Below are 10,839 nucleotides of genomic sequence, written 5' to 3'. Positions count from 1 at the left end.
TTTTCCTAGATCTATACTTCATACAGTCAAAGTTCCCCTTATTTATTGTTTTCTGCTGTCTCTTTTCATACTCCATCAACAGCCAAAGGACTTGAATGACTTACTCTCACAGGCTTTGCTCCATTCAAGCCAATATGTTTGACTCTACTTTCAGTGCCTTCTGATCTGAGCAACGTTTTTTCTGACATCATCTCTGACTCTGTTCTTCTATTCATGAAGTTTTCATTATACCAATATTTTGATACTATTCATTAGATTCTCAGTGGCTAATTCCTCAGACATTAAAGGAATGGACAAGTGTATTCCTTTTTAATAGTCTATTTGTAGTCTTGGTGCTATGCTGCAAACTGTTCACCTTGAGTGACTCTGCTGGTATTTGAAATACCCGTGACATTACTTCCAGCATCGCAGCAACAGATAAGTCACTGTAGTACAACAGACAGATGAGTAGTGGAATGCTTCTCTGGGACCATGCAAATAGGGCATGTATATCACTAAAAGGAGTGATTGGTCAGTTTTCGTGACCCCACACCTGGCTGTAAGGATGAGCCTTCTTTGAAGAAGCTACAGAGAGACAAACCCAGGATCATAAGAAGAGCACATTCCATATCTATCTGAAGTGGCAGAGGGAGAGTCCAGAGGCAGTAGGGTTGTGGCAGGGAAATTATGAGACAAAGGAAGAGCTGCATTATTGAACTATGAAATTGTGAGACAGAGTGATAGACTGGATTTCCAGCCCACAGATGCTGAAGACATTGAACTAAGAAACAGAGACTGAGGACAGGAGAGAGACAGCTGCTGGCTGTGGAAAGGTGTTATTGTTGACCAATGACTTTATTCTTACTGCTTACTTATCCTAACTGGTGTTAACCTATTAACTTTTCTAGTGAACCTCCATCATTGTGAAGATTGCTTGTGGAATCCATATGGTTGCTACAACTAGTTATTGATCAGAGCATAGAAGTTGTGTGCTGTAGTAAGAACAATTGATGTCACATTCAGTAAATAAGGATAGAGAGTGAAGGCAAGTCTGACTCTTGCCTCTTTGCAACAGGGAAGCCAGAGGAAGTCAGATATGGTCTCTGTGGCAGTTACTGCAACATTAATCATTGTACATTGTGCTTGTCTGATGGGGATTGTTCACCAGCCTCACATACATGGGTGTAGTGCACCAGAAGTCTGATTTCAGAAATCCTCTGTGACTTCAAGCAGAGCAAGAAGTGTACAATGTGTGGGGTGTCACCGGATGCTGAATGAGTGAAGGTGAGTGATTGACACATTTCTCATCACCAAGACAGTTCCGTGGAACAAGGAAAGATTCCAACTTTCATGTCACCAGGAAGTAGTAATTAGCCAGTAGGGTTTGTATTTTCAGTTTAATGCTGGTTTCAAAAAGTTCAACACAGCTATGCCATGCCAGGCAATCTGATCATTCACCCTTCTATTTTTTCTGTAGAAGATTTCATTTAGCTGTTTCTCATTGTTGGTATTCAATCTATTTCACTAGACTTTCCTCTGAAATCAGGGTACCATGATTATTATTTGTGTCTGTTCTGTTCAGAAACTTTTCTTTGCTGCTTAGACTGTTCTCTTGTTGCATGTCTCAATACCTTGTACTTAGATGTGAAATAGATAAAAATAGTTTTTTCAACACCATATTAGTCATTTTATGGAGTAAAATAAAGAATAAATCTGAACACCATTCTGAAAATCATGGCAATAACTCAGAAAACATACTCCCTAGGGATTATAGAATGGCCACCTGTCAATATTTTAAATGAACAAATTTTAAGGCAAAATCTATGTAAGAACAATAAGCATTACAATTAGAAAATCTCCAAAAAATATCTCATTAGAGGAAATAAATAATAAAACTGAAAGTTTTGTTTGTTCTTCCCATTCATTTATTTATTCAGTACATTATTTATATTAGTATAAACTCATTCTTATTTATTGAATTATTTGGATTAAAATCTAATGCTACTTTATGCATTATATTTGTTCCTTATCCCTTTGACATACTCTCAAAACTTTTTAAAGAACTTTTTATTGCATAGCGCTATGTAATATTGAAGGATCATCTTGCCTTTTTTCTGTCTAGGTTTGACTCACACATATCATGATGGTTCCATGATTCCTCTTTAGAAGAATGATGTCACAAACTAAGGTCCTCACCGTGTGTATGCTCATTACTAAGAAATCATTAATTCTAGAACTTCTCAGCTATAACAAGGGAATATATGAATGTATCTTAACAATGCATAAATACATGCACACACATGTGCTTTTTTAATGTACCATACATTATGCTAGTCATGAATCATATGGATCGTTTCAACTCTAATCAATTATCACAGGAAACAGATCTTTTACCCTTTGATTATCTGCAGCCTCTCAATCCAATTCTAACTCCCACTATTAATTTACTTAATTGTTCTTTTTCAGAATACATACAAAGTGTTTTCATTATGGTTAGTCTGTGACACTATTAGAATGTACTTTATCGATGAAGCTATGCTTTTCCCCTATGGAATCTTACTTAGGTCATCTTGTTGATAGTTTTATATCAGTATCTTTTGCCTTCTGTTCTTTCATTGAGATTGCTTCATAAATAGGAATTATACTTAAGACTCTTTTGTCATATGCTACATTTTATCTTGGTATTCCAAGCCTTTCTTAAAGAAATAATGTGTATTCATTAATGTTCACTCTTTTTTTCTTAAGATTTTTAAAGGTTTTAGCAAATATGAAACTTATGGGTTCACCATTACAGAATCAAGCAAAGGATTTACTGATCTAAGAAATCTCATAAGTTTCACCAGTTAAAATAAGCCTCCTTTCCTCCATAATAACTCTCACTCCATCCCATCCCAACTCTTAGTACTTGTTATTTTCTATCTGTGGCAAACTAATATTAATTATTTATGGGTTTTCTGTTCATTATCTATAATCTCCAGCAAGTGATTGGTTGAGAACATCCTAATGAGATGTAGAAGACTCTAATTTAGATTGACGAGTTTTGTCATTCTGAGAGTCATCTCAGAAGCAGGAGCGGAGAGAATCCTAGAATTACCAAGAAAAAAACAGCCAGCAGGGCAGTGTATGCCAAATTTCTGTCTGAAGTAGTAGAGGCAGCAGATTCTGAAACTGTGAGATGAAGAAACTGTAAGACAAAGAATTAGGTGGACTTCCTGGTCTATAGAAGCAGAGGGGAAAAGATACCATGTGACCGAGGGGCTAAGGACTAGGGAGAAACTTGGCTCTTGGCTGAGAAGAGGCATTGCTGTGGACCAAAAAATGGTCTCCTTAATGTTTTATGATCCTGGCTTTTTAATTTGCTAACTTCTCAAATAAAGCCCATAATTCTGAGTATTGTCTCTGAGTTTTCTGTGGTCTTTGCAGAGTAGAATGCCATGCAAGAAATGAAAGGAATCTGAAAGACTCTCTGAAAGGATCTCTGTTTTACAGCAATTGGTCTTGAGCTAAGGTGAAGTTGGATTCTCCACCCTTGGGAAGTTAAGGAAAGTCAGATGTGGCCCCTTGATATTCCCCAACTATTACTATAGTTTTTCCTTTGTTGGTCTAGCTACAATTTTGCATTCCCAATGTATGTTTTCTAGGAAAATTTAATATTTCTCAAAATTTCTTTAATTTTCAAAATATTTCAAATGTCCAAATGATGCCATTTGAAAATTACAGTTAGATTTTTTTCAAATTTTTATCATTATAATCAAAATCTTATGTATCTATTTAAAGTAAAGATATTAGAGCATGCATTAATTTTCATCACTTTAACATTTTTTTACATACATAAGGATATATTTCTTCTTTTTTTTTTTAACAAATGACATAATTCAACAACACAATGGACTCATATAGTATATTATAAAAAGCTGGAGGACTGGCTCAGAAAACATAATCCATCAATCTGTTTCCTGCAAGAGACACATCTGAAGCGCACAGACAAAAATATACTAAGAATAAAAGGCTGGCGGAAAGTACATCAATCAAATGGTAACTGAAGAAAAGCAGGGGTGGCTACCTTAATCGCCGACAAAATGAATCTCAAGTTCCAAACCGTAAAAAGAGACAAGAAGGGTCACTATATAATGCTCAAAGGCTCAGTAAACCAACAACCAGTTGGTATGTTGAATATTTACGTACTTAATAATGGTGCAGTGAATTTCGTCAAACAATTAAAAAGATGAAAAAATAAATCACATATTCAACTATCATAGTAGGTGCCTTTAACGCTCCGCTATCAGAGAAAGACAGATCATTGGGGAAGAAGCTCACTAAGAGGCCATAGAGCTAAGCAATACAATTAGACAAAAGGGCCTGATAGACATTTATAGAGTTTTCCATCCAAATGCAAAAAACTAACATTTTTCTCAATCCCACATGTATAATTTTCAAGAACAAACCGCATGCTGGGACACAAGTCAAGCCCGAGTACATTCAAACTCATAGATATTATCCAGACATCTCTTTCAGATCACCATGCCATAAAGCTGGAGATTAAAACGAAGACATCCAGAAAAGCAAGGGCTACCAACTGGAGGATGAATAACTATCTCTTGCAACATGAATGGGTACAGGCCCAGATTAGATAGGATATTAGGAAGTCTCTAGAAACTAATGAGAACAAGAATACAATGTATGAAAACTTATGGGATACTGCAAAGGCAGTTATTAGAGGTAGTTTGATATTATTAAATGCATATATTTAAAAATGAGAGTCTTATGACAGATCCGTTAATACAAAACCTCCATCAACTCAAATACAGTCAGAAGAACAACCCCTCAAATAGCAAGGGGAAAGAAATAATAAAAAGCAGGGCAGTTAAAACAGTTGGAGGACAAAAGAATAATGCAAAGATAAATGCAGCTAAAAGCTGGTTCTTCGAAAGGATAAACAAAATAGATAGATTGCTGGCAAACCTTACTAAGAAGAGAAAGGAGCAAACATCAATAGTTAGGATGAGGGATGAAACAGGGGCAATAACAACAGACCCCAATGAGGTTAAAAGGATAATCACAAAGTAATATGAAGTCTGTATTCTAATAAATTCAGAAACATGGAAGACATGGATAAATACTTGGAAAAACAGTCTCTCCCTAGATTATTTCAGACAGAGTTCAAGAACCTCAACAAACCCATAGTGAAAGAAGAAATAGAGAGGGTCATCAAGAACCTACCAACAAAAAAAGCCCCCAGGCCAAATGGTTTCACTGCAGAATTCTACCAAGCATTCAGGGAAGAGTTGATACCGATACTCCACAAAGTGTTCCATAGCATAGAAAAGGATGGCAAACTCCCAACTTCTTTTTCTGAAGCTAGCATAACTTTGATACCCAAACAGGGAAAAGACTCCACATGTATAGAGAATTACAGAATGATATCTCTAATGAGAATAGATGTAAAAATCCTTAACAAAATATTGGCCAAAATAATACAAACATATATAAAACATATCATCCACCATGACCAGGTAGGATTCATCCCAGGGATGCAGGTATGGTTTAAAATCTGAAAATCCATCAATATTATACACCATTTCGAGAAGAAAAAGGATTAAAACCATGTGATAATATCCATAGATGCAGAAAAAGCATTTGATAACATCCAACAGCCATTCCTAATTAAGACACTCATGAAGATAGGATTGGAAGGTAAATTCCTCAAGCTATCTATGAAAGGCCAAGGGCCAACATCATAGTTAATGGAGAAAAGACAAAAACAATCCCACTGAAAAAGTGTACAAGACAAGGATGCCCCCTGTCCCCACTTCTATTCAATATCATTCTGGAGATTCTGACTAACAACATAAGACAGCAGAAGGACATCAACGGGATCCAAATGGGAGAGGAGGAAGTGCAACTATTGCTATTTGCAGATGACATGATCCTGTACATTGAAAACACCAAAAGCTCCACAACAGGAGTATTTAACAGTGATAGAGGAATATGGAAGAGTGGCAGGATACAAGATCAACAAACAGAAGTGGGTAGGTTTTCTATACAAATCAGACCAGACCATGAAAGAGGGGATTAAGAAGGGAGTACCCTTCACAGTAGCTAAGAACAAACTGAAATACTTAGGAATATATTTAACAAAAAAACAAACTAAAGACCTACACAAGGAAAACTATAAGACCCTACTGCAGGAAAACAAAAGCGACCTCCACAAATTGAAGAACACCCCCTGCTCATGGATTGGAAGGCTTAACATAGTAAAGATGACAATCTTACCTAAGGCACTTTACAAGTTCAATGCCGTATCAATTCAAATACCATCACACTTCTTCAAAGAATTGGAAACACTAATCACCAATTTCATATGGAGAGGGAAGAAACCCAGAATTAGCCGAGAACTCCTCAATAGAGCAATATTGGAGGACTCTCCTTACCTGATTTTAATGCCTATTACACAGCCACAGTGGTCAAAACACCATGGTACCGGCAAAATGACCGACACTCAGACCAGTGGAAAAGAGTAGAAAGCCCAGGAATAAAACCATCAGCATATAGACAACAGATCTTCAACAAGGATCCCAAAGCCATCAAGTGGGAAGCAGATGCCCTTTTCAACAAGTGGTGCTGGAAACAATGGATATCCATATGTAGAAAAATGAAACAAGACGTTTAACTTACCCCATGCAAAAGAATAAACTGAAGGTGGATCACACACCTAGAAGGTAAACCCCAAACCATCAGGACCATCAAGGAGGGAATTGGGAAAAACCTCAGAGCAGTGGCCCAGGGAATTCATAGGCTCATTGCAATAGGGAAGGGGACACACATAAGTGAACTGGAAATCAACAGATGGGATTTAATAAGAATAAAGCACCTGTGTGCCTCGAAAGACTTCACCAAGAGGGTGACAAGACAACCCGCAGACTGGGAGAGGATTTTTAGTAATGACACATTAGACAAAGGGCTCATTACTAAAATCTATAACATCCTCATGACCTGCAAAAAGAGGAAAACAGTTAACGCCCTAAGGAAATGGGAAAAAGAACTGAAAAGAACCTTCACTAGGGAGGAGACCCATATGGCCAACAAGAATATGAGAAAGTGTTCCCGGTTATTAGTCATAGAGAAATGCAAATTAAAACAACCATGAGATACCACCTAACACCCCTGAGGCTAGCCCAAATCAGAAAATCAGAGAGCAACAAGTGTTAGAGGGGCTGAGGTGAAGTAGGAACCCTCCTCCAATGGTGGTGGTTGTGTAGATTTGTACAGCCACTGTGGAAAGAAATCTGGAGATACTTAAAGAAAATGGAAATTGATCTACCTTATGACCCAGTCATCCCTCTACTGGGCATATACTCAGTGGAGGTAACAAATAAAATACGACCAGTCATCTGTGCTCCAATGTTTATTGTGGCACAATTCACAATCACAAGACTTGGAAACAGCTTATGTTTCCATCATTAGATGAGTGGATTTGTAAACTCTGGCACATACACACAACGGAGTACTATGCAGCACTGAAAAGCACGGGTGATCACATGAAACTTGTTGTTTCATGGGAAGAGCTGGAAGGAATCATGTTAAGCGAGGTAAGCCAATCTCAAAAGGACAGGTATAATATAACATGGGTCCCCTGAGGTAAGTACCATCAGCACAGCAAGAATAGAAGAATAGACACTTATCTTGCAAAAAAACAGGTGGAAGCATAAATAATTGGGGGAAGGGCAGACCACACCCAGGGAGGTACATGAGAGACCAACATAAAGAAGGGGAAGGGGGGCAGGAGGAGGGGGAATTAGGGTGGGGAGAAACTGTGTTGATGACATGAGGGGAACAGGGCACTAATTCCCCCAGGGGGAGAGTATTAGTTGTGTCCCCTCAGAACTAGAATGTGTATACAGACCCCACCATGACACGCCAAACCAGGAGGGCAACGTAAGGAGTGGAGGACTCCACAAAAATACTGAACATATGCCTAGCCCCAACCAGAATGAGCCTGACCCCCACCATGGAAGGGAGTGCCACAGACAATGAAAATAGATCGTCTGGTGAGGGAAAGGAACTGACCAACCATAACCAGAAGGAAGCTGAAGCAAATGAAGGGGGAGGAAGGGAGTGGAGCATACCAGGGCCCACCAAGCTCAAAGGACAATAGTCCAGCTCAGAGCGGCCAATGCACAGAGAGGACCATATGGCTGGCCCCACTGCGAGATGCGACATCCTGCACTGACCCATGGCCCTACATGGGACAGCACCAGAGACAATGTGGGATGTGTGACTGAGCTGACCTCACCACACTGAGACAAAACTCGGGGCATGCAAAAGAGCGGCAGGGGAAGCAGAGCAAGGAGGTCCTGAGGGAGTATCAAGGATGGACTTTGGGGTCACGGTTCGACATCCCATCAGACTCTTCCGGAAAACACTCCTAAAGGTCAACAAACAGACCTTAAACTATTAACAGACATTTATTTCTTTCTTTTTAAATTTTTAAAATTTTTCTCTTTTAGATTTTGTATGTCAGTGGCTTTTTCTTCTTCTTTTTTATTAGGGGAGAGTGCGAATGCAGTCCCCCACTACCACTAATTATGCAGTCGAGTTCCCCACATTTGGGGATCGCAGGGGTCAGCACATCCGGAGTGCAATGGATAAGCCTCGCCCTGGGAAAACCACCTTCATGATCATGGTATCTCCTCTGCCAGGATAGTTTGTCGGTGTTGCTGCCTTGGTTGCCATGTTCTTAGGTGCCACTTTGTTTGGTGCTGTCAATGACATCCACAATTTTATGGGCATAGTATTATCTCTGAAGGTCTATCTAGATAAGATAGGCTGGATAAACGATGTGGGGAAGAAAACAATGGGACCAACGGTCCTGGGGGGACATGGGAGAGTGGGAGTTGGGGTAAGGGAGGAGGTGTTGGCCAACCTAGGGACAAGTGATTCAAAATGAGCAGCAGGGAGGGGATGCGAGGGCTGGTAGGGAGTAACCAAGGACAATGTAACCGAGATGAATTACTGAAACCAGAAGGAAGGCTGAGCATGGTAGTGGGACAGGAGGAAAGCATAAGGAAATAGAGGAAATGATTAGGAGGCAAAGGGGATACATAGAGGCCTAAATACAGACATGTACATATGTAAATATGTTTATGATTATGGGGGAAATAGATCTATGTGCATATATTTATAGGTTTAGCAGTAGGGTAGCAGGTGGATATTGGACCTCCTCATGTGCATTCCCTTAATACAAAAGCACTTTGCTCAGCTGAATTAGCATTCCATGATACCCACCTTCCTGACATGATAGTTGAAGACAAACGTGTGCATCAGCAAACGTGGTGAAGAAACCTGATGGTGTCCGGCTATCAAAAGATATAGCGTATGGGGTCTTAAAGGCTTGAAGGTAAACAAGTGGCCATCTATCTCGGAAGCAACAAGGCCCACAGGGAAGAATCACACAAGCCCGTGTGATCACGAGGTGTTGAAGGGATCAGGTAGCAGAAACCAAAGAACAGAAACCATCATTGTGTGCTCACCTCGCCCATATAAACGCTGAAGATGAATGTGTGCATAAGTAAATGTGGTGAAGAAGGCTGATGATGTCCAGCTAATGAGAGATATAGCGTCTGGGGTCTTAAAGGCTTGAAGGTAAACAAGTGGCAATCTAGCCCAGAAGCAGCAAAGCCCACATGGAAGAAGCACACAGGCATGTGTGATCAGAAGGGTCGAGGGGATCAGGTATCAAGCACCAAAGGGAGGGGAAAAAAGTCATATCATCATGAATGAGGGGAGCACACGATGGGGAACCAATGGCCATCTGTAGACAACTGGACATCCCTTGCAGAGGGGTAGTGGGGAGGAGATGAGTCAATTAGGGTGCTGCGTAGCATTGAGGAAACTCACAACCTTCCTCTAGTTCTTAAATGCTTCTTCCCCTCCCCACTAACATGTTCACAATTCTACCTTACAAACCTGGTTAGACCAGAGGATGCACAGTGGTTCAGAGGGGAACTGGAAACAAAGGGAATCCAGGACAGATGAACTCCTCAGGACCAGTGGTGAGAGTGGCGATACTGGGAGGGAAAAGGAAATGGAGGGTAGAAAGGGGGAACCGATTACAAGGATCTACATATAACCTCTCTGGGGAATGGGCAGCAGAAAAGTGGATGAAGGGAGACTCCGGGCAGTGTAAGATATGATAAAATAATAATTTATAAATTATCAAGGTTTCAGAGAGCAGAAGAGTGGGTAGGGGAGACGTCGGAAAGGGAAAGATACGACAAAATAATAATTTATAAATTATCAAGGGTTCATGAAGGAGGGGAAGCGGGGAGGGAGGGGAAAAATGAGAAGCTGATACTAGGGGCTTAGGTGGAGAGCAGATGTTTTGGGAATGACGACGGCAATGAATGTACAAATGTGCTGTACACAATTGATATATGTATGGCTTGTGATAAGATTTGTATGAGCCCCTAATAAAATGATTTAAAAAATGAAGGGTTCATGAAGGAGGGGGGATCGGGGAGGGAGTGGGGGGAAAAAAAAGAAAAATGAGGAGCTGATTCCAGGAGCCTAAGCGGAAAGCAAGTGTTTTGAGAATGATGAGGGCAACGAATGTATAAGTGTGCTTTACACAATTGATGTATGTATGGATTGTGATACAAGTTGTATGAACCCCAATAAAATGATTTTTTAAAAAAGAATTTGAAAAATATACAAAAGGTGAACAAGGGGTTAAGTATCTCATTGGTCATGATAACATAAGTACTATAGTGTTATTCTAAAGGTGTTATTGTTCAAATATAAGATCTAATTTCATAAAATTGGAATTTTAAGGTTAAAGGGTGCAAGTACACTTTTGTGATT

At 39.7% G+C, this 10,839-nt stretch overlaps 1 non-coding gene across 1 annotated transcript; it reads right to left on the bottom strand.

Annotated features, from left to right (window-relative positions):
* Nucleotides 1-8,524: 8,524 nt before the first annotated feature.
* LOC115872510 lies at nucleotides 8,525-8,686 on the bottom strand. Its single transcript, XR_004047908.1, has one exon. It is a non-coding gene; the product is annotated as a U1 spliceosomal RNA (small nuclear RNA).
* Between the last annotated feature and the right edge of the window lie 2,153 nt (nucleotides 8,687-10,839).

The sequence above is a fragment of the Echinops telfairi genome, unplaced genomic scaffold (genome assembly GCF_000313985.2).
Source record: "Echinops telfairi isolate 266 unplaced genomic scaffold, ASM31398v2 ScPeMD7_7424;HRSCAF=8462, whole genome shotgun sequence".
Lineage (NCBI taxonomy): Eukaryota > Metazoa > Chordata > Mammalia > Afrosoricida > Tenrecidae > Echinops > Echinops telfairi.
The sequence above is the reverse complement of the archived record's forward strand: the minus strand, read 5'-3'. Positions and strand labels throughout refer to the sequence as shown.